Source organism: Lutra lutra, chromosome 2, assembly GCF_902655055.1.
Source record: "Lutra lutra chromosome 2, mLutLut1.2, whole genome shotgun sequence".
NCBI classification, from domain to species: Eukaryota; Metazoa; Chordata; class Mammalia; order Carnivora; family Mustelidae; genus Lutra; species Lutra lutra.
Window position 1 is genome coordinate 34,775,865 of NC_062279.1, and position 22,579 is coordinate 34,798,443.

The following is a 22,579-nucleotide window of genomic DNA, read 5'->3' on the forward strand; positions in this document are numbered from 1 at the left end:
TATACTGTTCAGGGATATAATAAGGGAAAGAAAATCAGACCAGACCTTCTGCGTGACAGGAGACAAGACAGAGCTGCACAAAGAACAGGGAATTCAGCACATCCAGTCCCAGTTCTGAGTCTTTGAGCAAATTATTTAAGTTCTCAAAACTTGAATTTTCCAATCTGGAAAATGGGAATGGGGGAGAAGTTAGGAGGATACCTTTGTGAAGACTTATTGACAGGATCAGGGATGAAGAAACCTAAATACCGAGTCAATATCTTTAATATATGTACGAAGCTACAGAAAATCCATGTAGGAACAAGTAACAGAAGCTACAGGCAGACAGATTTCAGCCCTGGAGAAGGAAGACCTTTCCCACTACTATGGCGACTCAATGACGACAGGGACTCTTTCTCAAGTTGGCCAGTTCTATGCCCCTGAAGGGGCCAACAGACTGCAGGGTGGCCATATTGAGGGGATGTCGGCATGGGAACTCCCACAATGAATAGGAGACGGGGCCAGATGAATTCTAAAACCCCCAAATCCCTTCCTGTCCTGAGAGCCTGGGATTGTTGATTTTGCCTCTGCTCTGGGAGAGCACAGGATGCCACACCCTCTCAGCCAGATAACCTGCCACACTCATCCGTGAGTGGGAACTGGGGCTTGGATGACCCAAAGGCCTAAATGCCACGGTCAAGGCCTCCCATTGTTGAATCCTATGTCCACACCTTACTTACATTCAATTCCATCCCATGGTTCTTTTTATGTGGGTGAGGTGGAGGACAAATCACTCAGGGTTTGTTTCACTAGGCTCTGTAAGTGGGAAGGCTTGATATAAGCAAGCCCCGTGGGCTGCCAGAAAAGCCTCTGCCCTTAAATAGTAATGAGATCTATCGGTCTCCTTAACAAATGCATCTTCCCTGAGCGCTAAGTAAACTGTCTCCATTTACAGTGTCAATATCAACGCGGAGCCTTCCCTGCCTCTCAAGCAGCCTGAACAGATTGCAATTGGCTGCCATTCCTGATTCCTGTGCTTGGTGAGAGCTGTCAATGGGCATGTCAATAAGATACCGGGACTATTGATCAGCATAGGCATTTAGGGGTCACTGGTCGATGAGAACTCTTGCCAAGAGATGTAGAAAATGATAGTTTTCAGATAAAGGCAGCAAAGAAAGGCTCCCGAAGGAGAAATAATATAGCTCAATTTCCCCTGTCCTGCTGCTTGTCAATTTCCCTGGGTTTTCTTGAGCAGGGAAGGAGCAAGGCAAGAGAGACAAGGAGGGAGAGAGGTAGAAAAAGCAAGTGAGCAACTCAAGGGTTTGACTGAAAACATCTCAGAGAATAGAAAACCAACAGCCAGTAAAACCACACAGCATTCCCAAGGTCACCATCTGAGTCAAAGGAACAAAGGGAAAGACCAGAAATGGGCTCGGAGGACAAAGACGAGGATGACATGCATCCTTCAGAAATGAATTTTGATGGAATCACAAGAATCAGTTCAACAGCTGGCCCCACCTGTTCAGTGTTCAACTGGAGTGGACCAATTTTTCAGTCAAGTTATTTGCTGACCCAGACTGATCATTGCTCTGAGTGGAGGGGAAAGGAGAGTCCCCTTGGAAGCAACGCAACTTGTAATTGTTCATCAAAGAAATATGATGTGTTAAAGTAACACTTTATGTGGGGGGGGGGGCGGGACAGAAGTGGCAGAGAGGCTGATTATCATTTTCACCTCTCTGTGCTTCCAGAATTTTTATGCTGTCAAAGGCCTGTCCATCTTGTCAGCTTCAACAATGAATTGCCTTAATGCAAATTAAATTATTCAATTTATGGATAATTGATTGCATGGAAATACCCAGTGCTCATGAGCACAAAACTTCTTTAACTGTTCTCTGGCTTATTGAGTCCTAGGTTTCACAGATAATTCTGGATGCAGAAACATTTATTTCAGGTAAACAATCAGCAAAATGACTAAAATCACTTTAAAGGCCAGTTACCTATGGTTAGAGCTCTGTTATAAAGTCTCCCAACTTATTAAATGGAATACACCCCCACACCGGGATAATGAACATGCCACATATTGGGTTTATTTTTCCCCTTCCTTCCTCCCTTTCTGAATCAAGCTCTTTTGTGACCTTATATACTACCTCTTTGGGATTGTTCTATTCCCTTAATTCAAAGCCACATCTCAGCTTCCCTCTGAGACAGCGAAATTCATCTTAAGAACTGCCAGTCAGACCTTGTACTTTAATTAAACCCTGAAAGTTGCCTAAAACGATAATTCAGCATCTGACATCTGAAACTTTAGTAGGAGATGTTTATATGAACAACAAGATGGAGATGCATCTCAGTGAGGCTTAGCAGTGTCACACTTCATCTCTCATGACTGTATTCTTCACTGTGTGTCAAAGTTCATTCATTCATCACACAAAAGATATTTATTGCCAGGTGAGAGCTGATGGCAGCTTAAAAGTAAGGTGGAGGGAGGGCTGATTGAGTACATGTATTTTATTCTGCTTGGTTTTGACTAATGACCCTAAGAGGACAACAAAAAGGAGGAAAAAAAATAAAGGAAAAAAACCCAAGAGTTCAGCAAATTCACAAAGAAAACAAATGAAGTCACAGCCAACAAGACATGTAAACAAAATTTTGGAAGAAGGGAAGTAAGTGGATAAATGATTGCTTAAGTAACAGACAAGAGAAAGCTAAAATCCCTACTGGCAGTAAGAATGAAGCCTCAAGGGCCAGGCCACTTGACATTAGGTAGCCCCAAACAGCTCAAGAATTAAAGGCACCAAATGCCTCTAAAGCAGGGCTGCAAGACAGGACTAAACATGTAAGTGTTGGTTAAAAGTAGTTAAAAGAAGTGGTCAGGATTATGGATGCCCCATTCTATACATGTAGCTGGGTGGCTCCTTCTTTGCTAGGGTTATTTTATAGCAATGGTTCTTAGTATGTGGCTCTGGGACCAGCAGCATCAGCATCACCTAAGAACTTGTTAAAAATGCTAATTCTTTTTTTTTTTATTATTTTCAGCATAACAGTATTCCTTGTTTTTGCACCACACCCAGTGTGTGCACACCCATGCAATCCGTGCCCTCTCTAACACCCACCACCTGGTTCCCCCAACCTCCCACCCCCCCGCCACTTCAAACCCCTCAGATTGTTTTTCAGAGTCCATAGTCTCTCATGGTTCACCTCCCCTTCCAATTTCCCCCAACTCCCTTCTCCTCTCCATCTCCCCTTGTCCTCCATGCTATTTGTTATGCTCCACAAATAAGTGAAACCATATGATAATTGACTCTCTCTGCTTGACTTATTTCACTCAGCATAATCTCTTCCAGTCCCGTCCATGTTGCTACAAAACTTGGGTATTCATCCTTTCTGATGGAGGCATAATACTCCATAGTGTATATGGACCACATCTTCCTTATCCATTCGTCCATTGAAGGGCATCTTGGTTCTTTCCACAGTTTGGCAACCATGGCCATTGCTGCTATAAACATTGGGGTACAGATGGCCCTTCTTTTCACTCCATCTGTATCTTTGGGGTAAATACCCAGTAGTGCAATTGCAGGGTCATAGGGAAGCTCTATTTTTAATTTCTTGAGGAATCTCCACACTGTTCTCCAAAGTGGCTGCACCAACTTGCATTCCCACCAACAGTGTAAGAGGGTTCCCCTTTCTCCACATCCTTGCACCCTGTCTCAGACCTTCTGTATCAGAAGCTCTGGGATGATGCCCAGCAATCTGCATTTCAATAAGCCCTCTAGCTGATTCTGCCGCAGAAGTCTGAGAACTACTGTCCGTTGTGGAGACTGAGCCAGACAGGGTCTGACATCAAGGATAAGAGCAGTAGCTGAAAGCAGTAGTTAACTACTAGAGACTTAGGTGAAGTTGACATACAGAATATTGACCATCCAACCCCTTCCCCCAACATATATCCCAGCTGCCTCAAAATTGTCAGCCAAGCTGCTATGTCCTAGACAGGATATTTAAGTATTCTCCCTTGGTAAGTTGATGGGCCAAAGGGAATATCTGCTGTTAGTAACATTAACGATGAGGGGAATCCCAGATGAAATGGCTGGGCCACAGCCCAATTAGCTTACAGGAAAACCTACCAGCCCATAAACCCCATACAGCCTTCCCATGGGGAAAACTTCCCATCAACCTCACTCCTTAATGATAAACAGACATTCAATGATTACCAGGCATGTGAGGAAATTCCAAAGAAAGAAGAAGGTCCAAAACTAAAACAAGCAAACAAAACAGAAATAAGAAACTTGGAATAAATGTGGACAATGAAGGAAGCAAGAAAGAGGAAAAAACTTTAAGAAGAAAATAAAAACAACAAATCCTTTCAAAAGGGGAAGTGAAGATGAATTTATGAAAGAGGAACAAGAAATATTCAAAAATGGGAACACTAAGATAAGTTTCCAGTTCTTGCCAAGGCAGATAACTAACTCAGACTATTGGCTCTCTCCCCTACAATCAACCTGGAGAATTACATGGAGGTTTGTCAAGACAGGATTGCTGGGCTCCACCTCCAGGAGGTTTGTCAGTAGGATGATGTCAGGATGGTGCCAAAGTTCTCTGATGAGGAGGAATGAGGAAAGTGGGTATGGCCTGAGAAACTTTCTTTGGGCATTTACTCTACACTCATGCATGCTCCAGTCTAAGAATTTAAAGACAAAATACTGAACAGAGAAGTTACCTGATAAACCTGGAGCATTTGGAAGCAATCAGCAATAAAATTCTGTGGCTCTTGAGTCCCTTCATTTAGGGGTTCATCTCCTACCTTCTCCTCAAGCTCAATGAGTAAGACTCCTCTTCCACAAAGGAGCTGGAGCCTGAAGACCAAGACACCCCAGCAGCACAACCATTTACAAAAAAGGCAGTAAAATGAGCAACATAAACCATCTGAAGCCAAATAATTAGAGTAGACAGAACAAGAAGTTCAAATAGGTGTTATTGAGATACAGTTGACCTGTGAACAACATGGAGGTTGGGGCACTAACCCCCCCCCCAAACAATAAAAAACCCACATGCAGTTTTGGCTTCTCCAAAACTTAACTGCTAATAACTTCCTGTTAATCAGAGATCTTACTGATAACATAGTCACTTAACACATAGTTTGTGTTGTATGTATTATATACTGCATTATTACAATAAAGTAAGCTAGAGAAAAGAAAATGTTTTTAAGAAAATCACAAGGGGTTAGTGTCCAAACTATACAAAGAACTGATACAATTCAATATCCCCAAAACACAAAAACTCCAATTTAAAAAAATGACCAGAAGACATGAACAGACATTTCTTCAAAGACATACAGATGGCCAACGGACACGTGAAAAGATGCTCAACATCACCCATCATCAGGGAGTGCAAATCAAATCTACAATGAGATATCACCTCATACCTGTCAGAATGGCTAGTATCAAAAACACAAGAAACAACAAGCATCAGCAAAGTTGTGGAGAAAAAGGAACCCCTTTGCACTGTTGGTGGGAATGTAAACTGATGCAGCCATTATGGAAAGCAGTATGGTCATTCCTCCAAAAAAATTAAAAATAGAACTACTCTACCATCCAGGAATTGCACTACTGGGTATTTACCAAACAAACAAACAAAAACTAATTTAAAGGAATACTTACACCTTTATGTTTATTGCAGCATTATATATAATAGCCAAACTATGGAAGCAGCACATGTCCATCGTAGATGAATAGATAAAGAAAATGTGATATAAATATATATACAAAGGAATATTATTCAGCCATAAAAAGAATGAAATCTTGCCTTTTACAACAACATGGATAGAGCAGAGATTATAATGCTACATGAAATAAATCAGTGAGAGAAAGATAAACACCGTATTATCTCACTTACATGTGGAATTTAAGAAACAAAACAAATGAGTGAAGGAAGAAAGAAAAGAGAGATAAACCAAGAATTAGACTCTTAACTATAGAGAACAAACCAGAGGGGAGGTGGGTAAGGAGATGGGGGCAGGGGAAATAGGGAATGGAGATTAAAGAATACACTTATTATTTTTTAAAAAAGAATATAAAATAATGATAAGTGATTAAAAAGGAAAATCTCAAGGAAGAGAAAATACATTTACAGTATTGTACTATATTTATTTTTAAAAATCTGCAGAGACGTGGACCTGCACAGTTCAAACCCATGTTATTCAAGGGTCAACTGCATTTGAGGATATAAGAAAAACTGCATTGTAAAAAAGAACAAATAATCATTAAAAAAGAACCAAGTAGAAATATTATATATGAAAAATGATAGTAGAAATAAAGGATCAGTTACATGGCATAACGTCTATAATGGGTACATCTGAGAATGAATCAAGGACTTGCAAGGCCGAAGTGAAGAAATCTTCCAGAAAGGAGCAAGAGATGGAAACATACTTTTTTAAGCAAACATATACATCTTAAGGAAGTATTAATAACAGCAAATAGGAGTGGGCAGGTGGGACAGGGAGAAAAAAAATTGAAGCAATAATAAATATATAAGCCAAATTAAAAATTCTGAATGTTTTGCTGAGGATATGGAGCAACAGGCACTCACATCTACTGCTGATGGGACATAAATTGGTGCAACCATTTTGGAAAATACGTTGGCATCAGACATGCCCAAGTAAGTTAAATGTGCATATAATTTACATCCTGGCAACTCCACCACTAGAGATCTTAGAAAAATTCTCAAACACATGTACCAGAAAATATGTAAAACAATCTTTATGGCAGTATTATCCTCCATAGGAAAAACCTGGGGAAAACCCAAATGTCCACCAAGACCATAATGAATAAATAAATTGTGGCTTATTTGTACAACGGAATATAGAACAGTGAATGGGGCGCCTGGGTAACTCAGCCAGTTAAGCAGCTGACTTCGGCTCAGATCATGATCCTGGAGTCTCAGGATAGAGCCCTGCATTGGGCTCCCTGCTCAGTGGGGAGTTTGCCTCTCCCTCTCCCTCTGCTTCTCCCCCCACTTTTGATCTCTCTCTTTCTCACTCTCTCTCAAATAAATAAATAAGATCTTTCAAAAAAAAAGAACAGTGAAAAGGAATGAACTACAGCTTTAATTATTAGCATGTATGGATCTTAAAAACATAATACTAACCAAAATAAGCATATAATTTAAAGAAAATAATACAGTATTATTCCATTTATATCAAGGTAGGAATCAGGGGAAGCTAAATAATATAGGTTGAAGAATACACATTGGGTGGTTAAAAAAATAATTAAAACAAAAATAATTAAAATAAAATTGAGAATCATGGTCATTTCTAGGAGGAGGAGGAGGGGATGTAATGGGGAAATGCACCCAGGGTGTTTTGGGTAGTTGGTGATGTTCTATTTCTTGATCTTGTGGTGAGTATCTGGGTGGGTTTTTAAAACTATATCCAGACTCTACATACATGTTTCCCATAAACTCATATGCTATGTCTTACCATAAAAAATAAAACAAATAATTAAGATACATAATCCAGAATTAAAGAAAGATAAAAGACATTGAACTAAAAACAGGAAAGGGGATGGGGGAGCAGAGCAAAGCAAATGGAAAATATGAAACAAGATGTAATAAATCCTAATACAATAGTCATTACTGTAAATAAAAATGGATGAATCTCAAGGACTGAATTGTGTTGATTCAATACGTGTATGCTGAAGTTTCAACCCCCAGTAACCAGAGAATGTGACTACATTTGGAGATAGGACTTTTAAAGAGGTAATAAATTAAAATGAGGCTGTTACTTGGGCCCTAATCCAATATGACTGCTGTCCTTATAAAATGAGGAGATTAGGACACACAAGACACATGAGACACATGAGAGAAAGGCCATGTGAGAGAGAAGGCAGCCAGCTGCAAGCCAAGGTGAATGGCCTCAGAAGAAACCTGACTTGCCAACACCTTGATCTTGGACTTCCAGCATCCAGGGCTATGAGAAAATGAGTATCTGTTGTTTAAGCTACCCAGTGCATGGTGTTTTATTTTGGTAACTCAAGCAAACTAATATACTCACCCATCAAAAGAAAAGTTTTCAGATTAGACATTTAAAATGACCTAACAATAAGATGTCTGTAAGAAGCATGCTTAGAACAACAACAACAAAAACCCAAACCAGAACAGATGAAAATGTAGAAACTGAAAAAATAAAATACCTCAAAGACATTAACAAAAATAAATCTGGGTTTTTTCTTTTAATACTGGACAAAACAGATTCTCAAGCTGATAAAAAAAAAAAAAAAACACAAACCCTCAAGGGCTGAAAAAGTATCATATGCTGGTGAAGGTACTCTCCAGAAAAAGATAGGAGCATTTTGAACATGAACACACCAACAATACAGGCTCAAAATATTAAAAGTAACAACTGACCTAAATTAGAGGAAAAAGGGACAAATCAACAATTGCAGATGAAGATTTCAACAAGCCTTTCCCCAAAACAGACAGAACAAGCAGACAAAAGAAATGAATAGAGACATAAGGGAGATGAACAAGAGAAATAATAAGTTTCAGCACTTACAGAATTCTACCCGAAATGAATAGACAATCTGTGCTATTTTGAGTACATACAGAGCATTTATAAATCTAAATTGAATACTGGACCATAAAGGACACCCAATAAATCCCCCAGAATTAGATACTAGAACTAAGTTCTCAGACCATAACGCAATACAATGTGACATCAATAGCAAAGCAATTTAAAAAAAATAATCCCACATGTCTGGAAACTAAATATATATTACCAAATAATCATTGAATTAGAAATAGATATCTTGAATGAAATAAGAAATATTAGGGCTAAATAAAAATGAAAACACAGTTCAAAATTTATGAACTTGGCTCTACCTCCAAATAACATTAAAAGAAAATTTATTAGTTTAAATATAGTTATTAGAAATCAAGAAAGGTCAATAAAAAAATACGCTGAGGATTCAACATAAGATACTAGAAACAAGGATCACATTAGGTCCAATGAAATAAGAGAGGAAATATTAAAAATAAGAATAGGAATCATGATCCAGTCAGAAAAGCAGAAATAGTAATTTGAACAAGAAATGCTTAATGTAAGTAATTATTAACTATTTGCAGGGAATTACCTGCTATAGTGAGGATAAAAAGAGAACTCTAAAGAATACCTAAAGTCTGAGACAGGGTACCCAAGGAAGCAAAAAGAACGGGAGGGTGTCCCTCCTCAAGGCTGGAATTCAGACATCATTAGAGAAAGTGTGGTGGCCATCCATCGGATGCCAGAGAAGTTCTCTGGACTTACTTGGGCCAGAGTATGTCCCCATCTGGCAGAAACCACAGGCCTATACTGGCAAACAGGAAACCCCCAACAAGGGGGTCAAAGAGCTGAGACTGGCCAGCAGAAAACTGGCCAAAACTTGCAAAGCAACTGCCCCTGGGTGTGCTATTAAGCCACATCTAGTTTGCATATGTCTTGCTCAGGCATCTAAAATGCTTGCTACTTTCCTGCTCATCAACCAGTCAGTAGAACACCATATATGAAGTGTGATGTTTTGTGGAATGTCAAGATAGTCCAGATCTCTGCAGACCATGTCATGACAGAGAACAGGAGAACTGATATCGTCCTGGGGCAGCTCTGTGAAGATACACTGTTGGCACTGCCAGATAAAAGCAAACTGCCACTAATGGTCTTTTCAAACTGGTATGGAGAATAAAAACATTAGCTACATCAAGAATTACATGTCAAATGCCAGGAAGTGTGCTGATTGGCTCCAGTAGTGGTACAACACTGACAACAGCTGCATTCTTTCCATTTTTGACAGTCCACAGTTATTTTTCAATATCCATCCAAAGTCTGTACAGGCCAAACAGATGAGTTCAATGGGAAGAGAATCTGTGTCACCACTCCTTCTTCTTTCAGGGGTTGGATGATAGCATATGTCTCTGAAATTTCCCCAGAGATACTATATTGCTTTTGATTTATTACCTTGGTATGGAGAAGTTTCAAGGATTTCTACTAAGCCCTTCTTATCATAATCGCTCTTTTCTCTCAGGTCCAGGAGTCAATGTGGGGGATTGTCCAGTTTCCAAGTACATGTATTAAAGTTACATTTAAAATGTGGGAACGTACCCCATAGGGTGGGTCTGTGGATAAATCAGACTGACTGCGGGTCAAACTTCAGATGAATCTCCATCTATTAATTGATTGCTATAGGCCCTACTTGGATGGCTCAGACTCACATTTGGATGCCCAAGAATTAGTGTTAATTCACGGTCAGTGTCTAGTAATGTCCAAAAGCTTTGGGTATTACATGGTCACCCCAGTAAATGGCCCTAGCTCCTTTTGGGTAAGACTTGGACTTACAGTGACTACCTGTGAAAATACAACAGGTTCCTTCCTCTGGGGGATCCAACGTCCCCTTCCATCAAGAGGTTCTGGGTCTATGCATTGACTTGGGTTTGGAAGCTGGTGACTCAACTCAAGTTTTTGGCCAGATTAACAGATTTTTCTATCACATAGATCAACAAGTACTTTGGCTGCCCAGCCACTCTGCTCTGAGGAACACTGTGATCAGCTAGCTATCACCAAAGATCTCAGATATAAGATTCAGGCTTTGTTGAAGAGGTTGCGATTGTAACCCTCTAGATGGTAAAGATGTTAGCTGGGGGACTGCCCCAAGTCAGAGCTGATCCACAGGTACTGGGCAGAGCTGATGGTCAGGGAAGTACAGGACAGGACCAGCAAGCAGGAAAACCCCCACCAGAGTCCCAGCAGGCCAAGCCTGGTGATAAGAGTCTGCCCGGCAGAATGTTGACAACAGTCTTCTGGAAACTGCCTGCGGTGCTTGCTGTTGAATTCATCACCTAGATGCCAGCTGGAGCACACGTAGAACTCACAGGAAAAGTGCCTGCTTTCAAAAGTCTTCAAAACTTGCTGGGGGTGGAGTTCCACTGCCTAACCTGCACAATACAGGAGCTAGCCGGAAGAAACCTATACTGGAACGAGGAAGGGAAGCCCCTGCCTCCTGCAATGTCTCTCTAGCGCCCTCTTCTGACAAAGCTTAATTTTGTATCAGAGGAAGAAATGTTCCAGAATTGCAAGCAGGGCAAAGGTAGATTCGAAGCTAAGAGGCAATAAAGTTGAACTGCCCCATAAGAAAAGTAATAAACCAAATCGAGAAAATTAACAAACCAAAATATGGATGTTTGAAAGATTAATAGATATAAAAGTCTTGGGCAAGATCAATTAAGACAAAAGAGAGAAGATATATTTAAAAGAATATATTCTAAAAATAAAGAGATCTTATGCATTTTAAATACAATAGCAGAGATTTTAAAAACTAACTGCAATGTTGAATCTAAACCCAAGGAAATGTCCCAGAAAATAGAACAACAACAATTACTCCCGCCCAAAAAAAATCCCAAAATATGGAAATGACTGAAGGGGGATATAAATTATTCCTAGCTCTGTTTGGGCTCCAGGAGTTGTTCTGCCTACCCTTTCTGATGCTTCTCCCCCTGCACCAAATGTGCACATGCACAAAGCTGTACTCAACCAAACATCTCTAAAGGTTCACACCAGAACCTGCCTCTAGGGCATTTCCTGTGCTTTTCAGGAGGGATGGCTGTGGCCAGTGATGAACTTTAAGAGGAATGAATGCCCAGTCTTCCTGCCTCTGTATGGAACAACCTCTTTGGCACAATTTATCCTCCAGAGATTCCTGTGCAATTAGGCTGAGGCTAGATCTCAGCCTATCTTCTTCCTCTGTGCTGGGTTTTGTTGTTTTGTTTTTTCCTTCTTGTTTTTTGGTTCCCTTATTCCCTAAGAGGTTTTACTTGAGGGCACTTCCTCAGTAAGTCACTTGGACAAGAATTCCTCTCTCTACCTCTGCATCTGGAAAATCCAACCTAAGGCAGAAGGGTGATGATGAAAGCCACACAACAGGGGAATGAATCCAGCAGTGCTGTTTAGGATAAATTAGAGTAGGGAGAGCTTGTGTTAAGAGAAATCAGTTAGGAGTTAAGTTTTAGGGAAGAGATGAGAAGTAAGAAGGGGCTAAAACTGAGGAAGAGTAGGGAAAAGAGAAAAGAAGAAGCAGGCAAGTGATTTTCTCTGGATAGACTCCTCAGTAATAATGCAACAAGACAGATGAGCAGAAGGAAGATGTGAAATAGGATGACAATGTCTCAGTCTGGGTGGTTAAGAGGATGGCAGCCCCCACCCACATACAAATATAAGTAACCAAAGAACAATCATATTGGGAGAAAGCATCCCCTGTAGAACTCTCATACAAGACTTAACATCTGCATGACACTCTGCAATTTCCAGATCTCTCAAAAGGTCTCTGTGAGATGGAGTAGTAGGTATTCCCAATTCTTTACCTTTTCCTTCTTTCTTATGATCTTGAAGTGCTTCCCAGTAGAGAAGGGGGAGAATACACCTTCATGCCCATTGACTTTGGGCTTGGCTGTGAGGCTTACATTTTGGCCAATGTAATGCAAGGAAACATGACATGAGCAGAGCCTTTCTATGTGCTCCCGTGATTCACTGTTGTTCTTACATTGTTACCTTCAGAAGGACATGCCCCAGGTAGCTGCTGATTCAAAGAGAATTAGAAGACATTTTGAGCATGATCCAAATCCAACCCACAGCCTGGAACTATATACAGTCGATCCTATCCAATTCCAGCAGAGCCACAAGTACCTACAGACCTGTAGAAGAGAAATAAATAAACACGTTTAGTTACAAGGCACTGCATTTTAGGAATGTTTGTTTGGCAGCACTATTGCCACAATAACTGACTGATACGGTTAGGTAAACAGGTATTCTCAAGATGCTCATTGAGCAGATGAAACAAATGAGATTGTGGAGAGGTTAAGAATTTGTCCAAGGTCACTTCTCAAGAGAGTGTTAACTATTCCTTATCTACCTACTCAACAGAAAGACCCTGTAACTGGTGACACATTTCACAGCTTAGAAGCCCAGGGTCCAGAAGAATAATTTTTAAATGCTTTTAAAAAAAATAAAGTACTGAGCTTGCTAATAGCCTAAGCAATGCATGTTTTCATATATGCTGCCTATTAAGTCTGTTCATATCGTATCAGCAAACATCATGTCGTCTTGGAGAGGTTCCTAGTTTTTCCTGTGAAATGTTTTTCAACGCCTGAGTGAATCAAAATGAATGTAAATGAGGTTTATTAAGTCAACCCCACATGGTGCTGTATTGTCAGCATTTGTAGGGCTATGACAGGTTAGTTATTGCAGTTTGAAGGAAATGTCACCAACACAGCAGTCTGCAGAATTAACTTAAATATATATATATATAAAAAACATCTCGGGATTTTCCACCCTTTTGAGAATCGTCTCCTCAGAAGGTGACAGGGGCTGAGAGAGGCTAAGGTTTGCTCATTCTTTTTCATCAAGAATCACTCTCTGGTTATATGATACCTGAGGCCAAGGGTCAGGGGCTTCAGGTAAGCACCCAGGCTTCTGAGAGCTGTTGTTAATGGACTGTGGAGAGGAACAAAATGAGGGTGATTGGAGTTGACAAGGAGTGACAGTAGCCAGTGGCAGCAGCACCAGGTGCCCTCTGCACCCAGAATAAGTGTCAGACTGGTTTGAGGGTGGGGTGGGAGCAGAAGCAAGAAAATAAAGAAGGCAAGTGAAGGCCTGGATGCTGGGCTGTTGAACAATAGGCTTTATTAACTCCAAGGAGGCTGAGGCTCCAGCAGTGATGATATCATCCCTTCATGACCATGTTTCTTACACTCACTCAGGGCCAGTCTTAGGTACAGGCCAGCCAGGTAGTCAGTCCCTCGGGTGACTTGATTTGAGAAGAGTCAAGAGAGCTCTTTCTTCCAAATTATCAATGCTCATTATTCCTGACTTTGGGATAATTCTTGCTTCACATCCAGGAGCCCCCTCCTTTGTAAGAGGTCTCCTCTTGCATGAAAATACATCAGAGGAAAGACAAATACATTAAACATCCATCCAGGAGGACCTTGGGGAAAATATCTTTTAATCAAAACCTCAAATCCCTCATTTCAGGGACAATACTTGTCACTTAGAAACTGAGTGGAGTCATCCAGAGGAAGGAAAAGGCACTGAAGGAAAACATCCAACTAGACCAAAAGTATATGTTCTGCTTTCTCAGTTTTCTAACCTAACATTGTTTAAACCTTGTGCCCATGCGATACAATCAATCCCAGTTGGGAGTTACACAGAGTCCTTCTCCTAGCCACACACAGGACAGCTACCCTCCTTCCTCCACTGTCCTTTATATATATAGTGTAAAAACCACCGAGTTTGGGGAATCCTCTCATTCAACTCCTTTCTTTTGCTGCATGGAAATAAAATGTCAGGAAAAAAAATGGCAAAGAAGGGGATGGCTAATCTCTCCTAGCTGAGAAGGACGTAAACAAGTCTTCTTTTTAAAAAATTCTATCTTCCCAAAAACCACCCTACACTATGTTCTTTGTATAAGCTCTTGAACCCAAGGCCTAAATTTGTCTTGAGCACTACTAAAATCAGGAGCATTCATTAAACAATACTGATGGGTATCATGTGGCTATGTGCTTCTCTGTGCAAAGTGAGTTTAAAGATTCATCCACTCAGCAAACACTTGTTGATTGCCTATGGTCCCTGACCTCTGGCACTTCATAGGCTAAGAATCCCAAACTGGCCAAAATCCTTGAAGGTTTAAATGTAAATAATATCACAGAAGTAAAAGGAACAAGAATGCATATTTGGGATTCATTTTATTATATAGGGAATGAAGGAAACATAGAGGACCTCAGTGGACAATGCAGAATTGGGAAGGAATCATCCCTCTCCTCAAGAGACAGATGAAAACCAAACAACCCACTTTTGCTTTGTTAAGTCCTTGAAGAAATCCTCTATTCCATCATATATATATATATATATATACATATATATATGTATGTATATATATGTATGTGTGTATATATATATATATATAGAGAGAGAGAGAGAGAGAGAGAAACACAAACCAACCAACCAACCAAACAGCCACTTCAGAACTCTGGAAGGCCAAGGGTCTATAAAGCTGTCAGTTGTTGAAGTTCTCTGGAGTTGACAGAATATGAACTGTCCTTGCCTCAAAGAGAGAATCAGTGTGTTTCTGCAAGGACTAAATTCTGGCCAAGCAGCATGTATATTCAGTGACTTGGGATTATTGCTTTAAAAGACAGAGTATCTTAAGAGTGGGATTCCAAACAAAGATGCCCAGCAAGGAGGAAGCCTTGGGGACTAAACTCAAGAGAGACCTTGAGGCTGCAAGCAGATTTGAACTCTTCTGAAAGTCCAAAAGGAGGTCCACTTTCTGGGAAAGAAAGTTAATGAGAAAAAAGATCAAGCCAAGGGCTGAGAAACATCAGACATAAGCAGCCACTAGAAAAGGAGTCAGTAGAGAAGTCCAAGAGAAGCGGGGTGATCCAGAAGAGTTTCCTACCACAAAGCCAAGGAAACCACAGATGGTGCGGAAAAACCTCACTTAAGCCATTCGTTTCAACTCCTTCCCCACCAAACATTTTTAGCAGCTTTCCTAATGGTGGAAAATGATTGATTTGAATTTCAATCCTTTTTCAACAAAGACAGCCGTGTTGTGGAAAAAGTTGTGAACCTGGGTCAGAAACCTCAGGGCTGAATCCTGCTGTGATTGTGTGTCAGAACCCCACTGTGTGACCTTGAGGAAGTGTCCTAATATATAGGGGTCAAGTTTCCCTCATCTCACAGGTTGCTGTGAGTTTAGATGAGGTAATGGATATAAAAGCATATGTAAAGTACTATATAAATAACATGATTTTTTTTTACCATAGTTCTTAAAGAACTGACAGATGTGGACATAAACAACAAAAAGGCTAGTGCCCATAGTCTTGAATGCAGTGTTTCCCATGCAAAACTGAAGGGGCTTATTTGTCACTTGCTACCATAAACACCTCTGTGCTGTATTTACTATAAATGCTCTGCTAATTTGGTGTATTTAATCCATTATTGACACTTGAAAGGCATGATGTCATGGATGAAATGGAACTCCAAAGGTGGAAAGACTATCAGAACAGCAGGGACTTTGGCACCATAACTTATACTCCTAGCTCCGTCTCCCCAGTTCTGCATTTGCCTTGAAATCCAGTTGCTTCCCACCTACCAGACATGGTTTGGAGACCAGGTTAAAACCCTAAAACAGTCCTATCCCCAGAGAATTGTCCTTACTTCATCTGTCAACTTCTTGAAAAAGCCCCATAATTATTTGTCCTAATTCAGAACTGCTTTGGAGAAAAGCCCTATCCCCAGAAGATTTTTTTCAAAATAATAATAATAATTGTAATTATAATAAAATTATATCTATTTATTATTATTATTTATATTATTATTATTTATTATTATTATACTCAGCAGCAACACTTTAAACATGCAACAGCATGTTTAAACAGCAGGTTAAACAGCAACACTTTAAACATAAACATTTAAAAATGCAGCTGTTTGAGGATGTAATAACAGTTGGGGAAAACAAGAGCCTAGTAAAAAACTTAAAAAGATCTAGGGGATGAGATGTCCAAAGAGTTATTTGAAAAGCTCTGATATATTCCTGGGAATCTAGAAGTCCATGAGCATATGCAGAGCTGTGCATATACCAGGAAAGACAAGAGAGGTCTGCAATCTTTCCCCCCTGGGTGTCCTTGAGACCCTGTGAAAGGAGAAAGTTATGGCTAAGACAGAGTTGTAAGCTTCCTGAACATTTAAGTCAACCTCAAAGCACACAAAGCCACTCATTAAAGGATGAAAAACTTATTAGTTCAAGGTACTTAAGGAAATATGTGACCAACATTAACCAACCACTAAAATAAACTTGCAAAGATTTCAGTGACTAAATGCTACAAGGAATATATGCTTCACAGAATTTGTCTAGGAAAGTTATTAAGCCAACAAACAGCAACAACCACAAAAACAACATAAAAAATATTAACAAAAATAAACTCCCATGGAGGGAGATCTCATTTCCAGAACTGTCATATTATAATATCTAAAATGTCTAGCTTATGAGAAAAAATATATACAATTATAAAACATGCAAAGACACAGGAAAGCATGACCTCCAGATAGGTTTTTTGTTTGTTTGTATGTTTGTTTGTTTGTTTAAAGCAGTCATTAGAAACTTACCTGGTGGGGGCAAGGGAGGGGCAGTGACTTTGTTGTTGGACATAGCAACAAATATTTTAAATATTTTAAATATTTCATCTTTTATATATATATTCAAAAGACTAAAGGAATCCATCTAAAGAATTAAAGTTTGACAACAATCCCTCACGAAATAAGGAATATCAAAAAGGAATTTAAAAAAAAACAAAAAGGAGAACAAGAAAGAAAAAGGAGGAGGAAAGGGAAGGAAGGAAGGAAGGAAGGGGGAAGAAAAAAAGGGAAGGGGGAAGGAAAGAAGGAAGGGGGAATTCTGTAATTGAAAAGAATTATAACTGAAATGGAAATTCACTAGAGGAGCTGAAAAAAATCTGATCTGACAGAAAGGGAACACAACATTCTTAAAGACAGGTGAAATGAAGTTATCCAGTCTGAGAAATAGAAAGAAAAGAGGATGGGGGAAAAGATTAACAGTGCCTCCAAGTCCTGTGAGACACCACAAAGGACACCAGTATACACATAATGGGAATCTAAGGAGGACAGAAGAGAAAGAAGGGGACAAAAAATTTTGATGTAATGATAGCTGAATACTTCACCAATCTGATACCAAACAAAATACACATTCAAGAATCTCAATGAACTCTATAGAGTATAAACTCAAAGAGATACACATCTAGACACATCATGGTCAAACTGCTGTTAGCCAAAGACAAAAAGAGAATCAGGAAAACAACCAGAGAAAAATGACTCATCAAATACAAAGGATTCTGAATAATATTAACAGTTGACTTCTCATTATTTATCATAAAGGACAAAAGGCAGTGGGAAGACGTATTTAAAGTATTGAAAGAAAGAACTGTCAACCAAGAATTCTATTTTCAGCAAAACTATTACTCAAAATCAATGGAGAAATGAAGACATCCGTAGATTAAAAACTGAGAAAATCAGTTACTAGCAAACAAGCCCCACAGGAATTACTGAAGGGACTCCTTCAGACTACAAGGAAGGACATTAGATCACAATTTTAGTCCACATGAAGAAATAAATGGCACTGGCAAAGGTAACTAATTAGGCAAAAATGAAAGACAGTACAAATGTATATTTTGTAATAGTTTAGTTCTGCTAACTAATTTAAAAGAAAACTATATAAAGCAATAATTATAAAACTGTGTGGATGGGCTGATAATATATAAAGATTTAATTTATATGACAATAAGAGCACAAAGTAGGTGACAAGGAATAGAGCACAACAATAATGGAGCAAAGTTTCTGTATAATATTGAAAGTAAGTTAACTCATACTAGATTATTGGAAGTTTTGATGCTAACAACTACTAAAAAAATTAAATTATAATTATATAAATTATGTTATATAATTATATAATAAATTATATGATATATTATATAAAAATAATAAAAAATTAAATTATAATTATATTTTAAAAATTAAGTCATACTAGATTATTGGAAGTTTTGATGCTAACAACTACTAAAAGAAAATCCAAAAAATGTGTAGTAAATAAGATAACAAAGACGCTGAAATAGTATGCTAGAAAATATCTATTTCACACAAAGAAGGAGTCCTAGAAGGACAAAAGCATACAGCATATGGTAAACAATAGCAAAATAGCAGTCTTAAGTCCTACTTGATTAGTGATTACTTCAAATGAATTAAGCAATAATAAAGAGAAATTAGCAAAATGGGTTTGAAATAAACCTTAATAAAGATAAAAGGATTGAAATCATACAAACTATATTCTCTTGCCATAATAGAATTAAATTAGAAATCAATAACAGAAGGAAATTCGGGAAATTCAAAATATGCAGAAATTAAACAACACATTTGTAAATAACTAATGGGTTAAAAAAGAAATCACAAAGGAAATTAGAAAATATACCTTGAAATAAATAAAGACAAATAAAAACACACCATTGGGGCGCCTGGGTGGCTCAGTGGGTTAAGCCGCTGCCTTCAGCTCAGGTCATGATCTCAGGGTCCTGGGATCGAGCCCCGCATCGGGCTCTCTGCTCAGCAGGGAGTCTGCTTCCCTCTCTCTCTCTGCCTGCCTCTCTGCCTACTTGTGATCTCTCTCTGTCAAATAAATAAATAAAATATTTTAAAAAAATAAAAATAAAAATAAAAACACACCAAAATCTATAAAATGATGCTAAAGCAATGTTTAGAAGATATTTTTTACTTGTAAATACCTAATTTAAAAAAAAAGAAAGATCAATAACCTAACTTGCAACTTACTAAATTAAAAAAAATTAAACTAAATACAAACAGAAGGTAGAAAAAATTTAAGATTAGAATGAAAATAAATAAACTAGAGAATAGAAAACAATTTAGAGGGACGCCTGGGTGGCTCAGTTGGTTGGACGACTGCCTTCGGCTCAGGTCATGATCCTGGAGTCCGGGATCGAGTCCCGCATCGGGCTCCCAGCTCCACGGGGAGTCTGCTTCTCTCTCTGACCTTCTCCTAGCTCATGCTCTCTCTCACTGTCTCTCTCTCAAATAAATAATAAATAAAATCTTTAAAAAAAAAAAAAAAGAAAACAATTTAGAAAGTTAGGAAACCAAGAACTGATTCTTTGAAAAAATCAAAAAAATCAATAAACTTCTAGCTAGACTGATTTAAAAAAAAAAGATGCTAGAATTAGTAAAAATCACAACTAAAAGAGGAGACATCAATACTGACCTGATAAAAATAAAAAGATTATAAGAAAATACTATGAGCGACTGCATGCCAACAAATTAAATAATTTAGATGAAATATACAAATTCCTACAAAAACACAAGCTACTGAAACTAACTGAAGAAAAAATAGAAAATCTGAATAGAGCTATAACAAGTAATTGAATTAATAATTATAAAATTTCTCACAAAGAAAATCCCAGATGTTGATGCCTTCTCTGGTGAGTTCTATGAAATATTTAAAGAATTAATACCAATTCTTCATAAATTCTTCCCCCAAATAGAAGACAATACTTCCCAACTCATTCTAGGAGACCCACATTATCCTGCTACCAAAACCTAAGACCACAAGAAAATTGTTGGCCAGTATTCCCTATGAATACAGACAGACACAAAAATCCTCAACAAAAATCCGGCAACAAAATAAGGACTATACACCATGGTCCATGCCATTTATCTTAGGAATGAAAGGTTGGTTTAACCCCCAAACATTAATCAATGTAATGTACCATATTAGTAGAATAGAAAACAAAACCATGTGATCATTACAATAGACACAGAAAAGGCATTTAACAAAATCCAACACCATTTCATGATTTAAAAAATACTCAACAAACTAGGACCAACAGGGGCCTTTCTCAACCTGATTAAAAGGCACCTACAAAAAACGCATAGCTACTGTCACACTTAATGGTAAAAGACCAAATACTTCCCTAAAAACAAAAACAAGATAAGCACATTGCCACTTCTACTCAACATTGTACTGGAGGTTTTAGCCAGGGCAATTAGCAAGAAAATGAAATTAAAAGTAATTCGGACTGGAAAGAAAGAAGTAAAATTATCTCTAATGCAGATGACATGATCTTATATAGAGAAAATTCCATGGCACTCTATGAAAAATTATTAGAATAAATAAATTCAGCAAGACTAGAAAAACAAGATCATATACAAAAATCATATTTCTATACACTAACAATGAATAACATGAGAACAAAATTAAGAAAACAATTTCATCTATAGTAGCACCAAAAAAGAATAAAATACCTAGGAATGAATTTCACAAAATCTCAAGACTTGTATACTAAATATGACAAAACATTTTTTAAATAAATTAAGGGCTAAACAAATGGAAAGACATTCCATTTTCACATTCTGGAAGGCTAATATTATTTAAATAGCATTATTCTCTGAATTGATCTACAGTTTCAACATAATTTCTCTGAAAATCTCAGCTTACTTTTGGGCAGAAATTGACAAGTTGATCCTAACATTTACATGATATTCCAAGAGACATAAAATAGCCAAAGCAATCTTGAAAATGAAGAATAAAGTTGAAGGACTGGAACTTCTTGATTTCAAAACTTACTACATAGCTAAACTAATCCAGATAATGTGGTACAAGTGAAAGGGCAGACATACAGATAAATGGCCTAGGATTGAAAATCTAGAAATGAGCCCTTACATTTACAGTCAACTGATTTTCAACAAGAGTGTAAAGGTATTTCAGTGGAGAAAGAATAGTGTTTTCAACTGTCCTTTGATGCAAGGACAACTGGATGTGGATATCCAAAACAGTGAAGTTGGAACCCTACCTCACATGATACACAAAAATTAACTATAGACTTTAAATGAAAAAAAATGAACTATAGACTTTAATCTAGGGACGAAACTATAAAACTCTGAAAAGAAAACATAAGAGTCAATCTTCACGCCCTTGAATTAGGCATTGATTTCTCAGATGTGACACCAAAATACGAAGCAATAAAGAAAATTTTTTGTGCTACAAATGATACAATCAAGAAAATAAAAAAGAACCCACATAGCAAAAAAAAATATATATATATATATATACATATATGTATGTATATATATATATATATATATATATATATATATATATTCGCAAATCATGTATCTGATTAGAGACCCGTGTCCTCTTACCACTCAAAATTAAAAAGACAAAAAATCCAGTTTTAAAATGAGTAAAGTGTGGCTCAGTGGGTTAGGCCTTTGGCTCATGTCATGATCTCAGGGTCCTGGGATGAGTCCCACATCGGGCTCTCTGCTCAGCAGGGAGCCTTCTTCCTCCTCTCTCTCTCTCTCTCTCTCTGCCTACTTGTGATCTCTCTCTGTCAAATAAGTAAGTAAAATCTTTTTTAAAAAATTAAAATAAAATAAAATGAGTAAAGCATTTCAATAAGCATCCATCAAAAGAAGATAAACAAAAGGCCAATAAGCACACAAAAATATACTCAACCGTCGTTAGTCATTAGGGATTTTCATCTCAAAATCACAGTGAGATACTACCTAAAACCAGCAGGATGGCTATAATCAGAAAGCAGATAATAAGTGTTGGTAAGCATGGGGAGAAATTAGAACTCTCATAGGTTATTAGTAGGAAAGCAAAATAAGGCAGGATTATGGAAAAGAGTTTGGCACTTCTTGGAAACATTAAACATAGTATATAACTGAGCAATTCTTAGATATATACGCAGGAGCAACTGAAACGTATCTACACAAAGACTTGTACATGAAGTTGGCAGCAGTATTACTCATAATAACCCAAAATAGAAACAACCCAATGTCCATCAACTGATGAATAGATTTAAGAAAGTGATATATCCATATAATGGAGCATTATTCAGAAATTTCAAAAAAAAATTAAGTCCCGATCCATTCTGTAACCTTGGCTATATTAAGCTAAGCAAAGGAAGTCAGTAACAAATGATTCTGTTTCAGTGAAATACCAGAATAGGC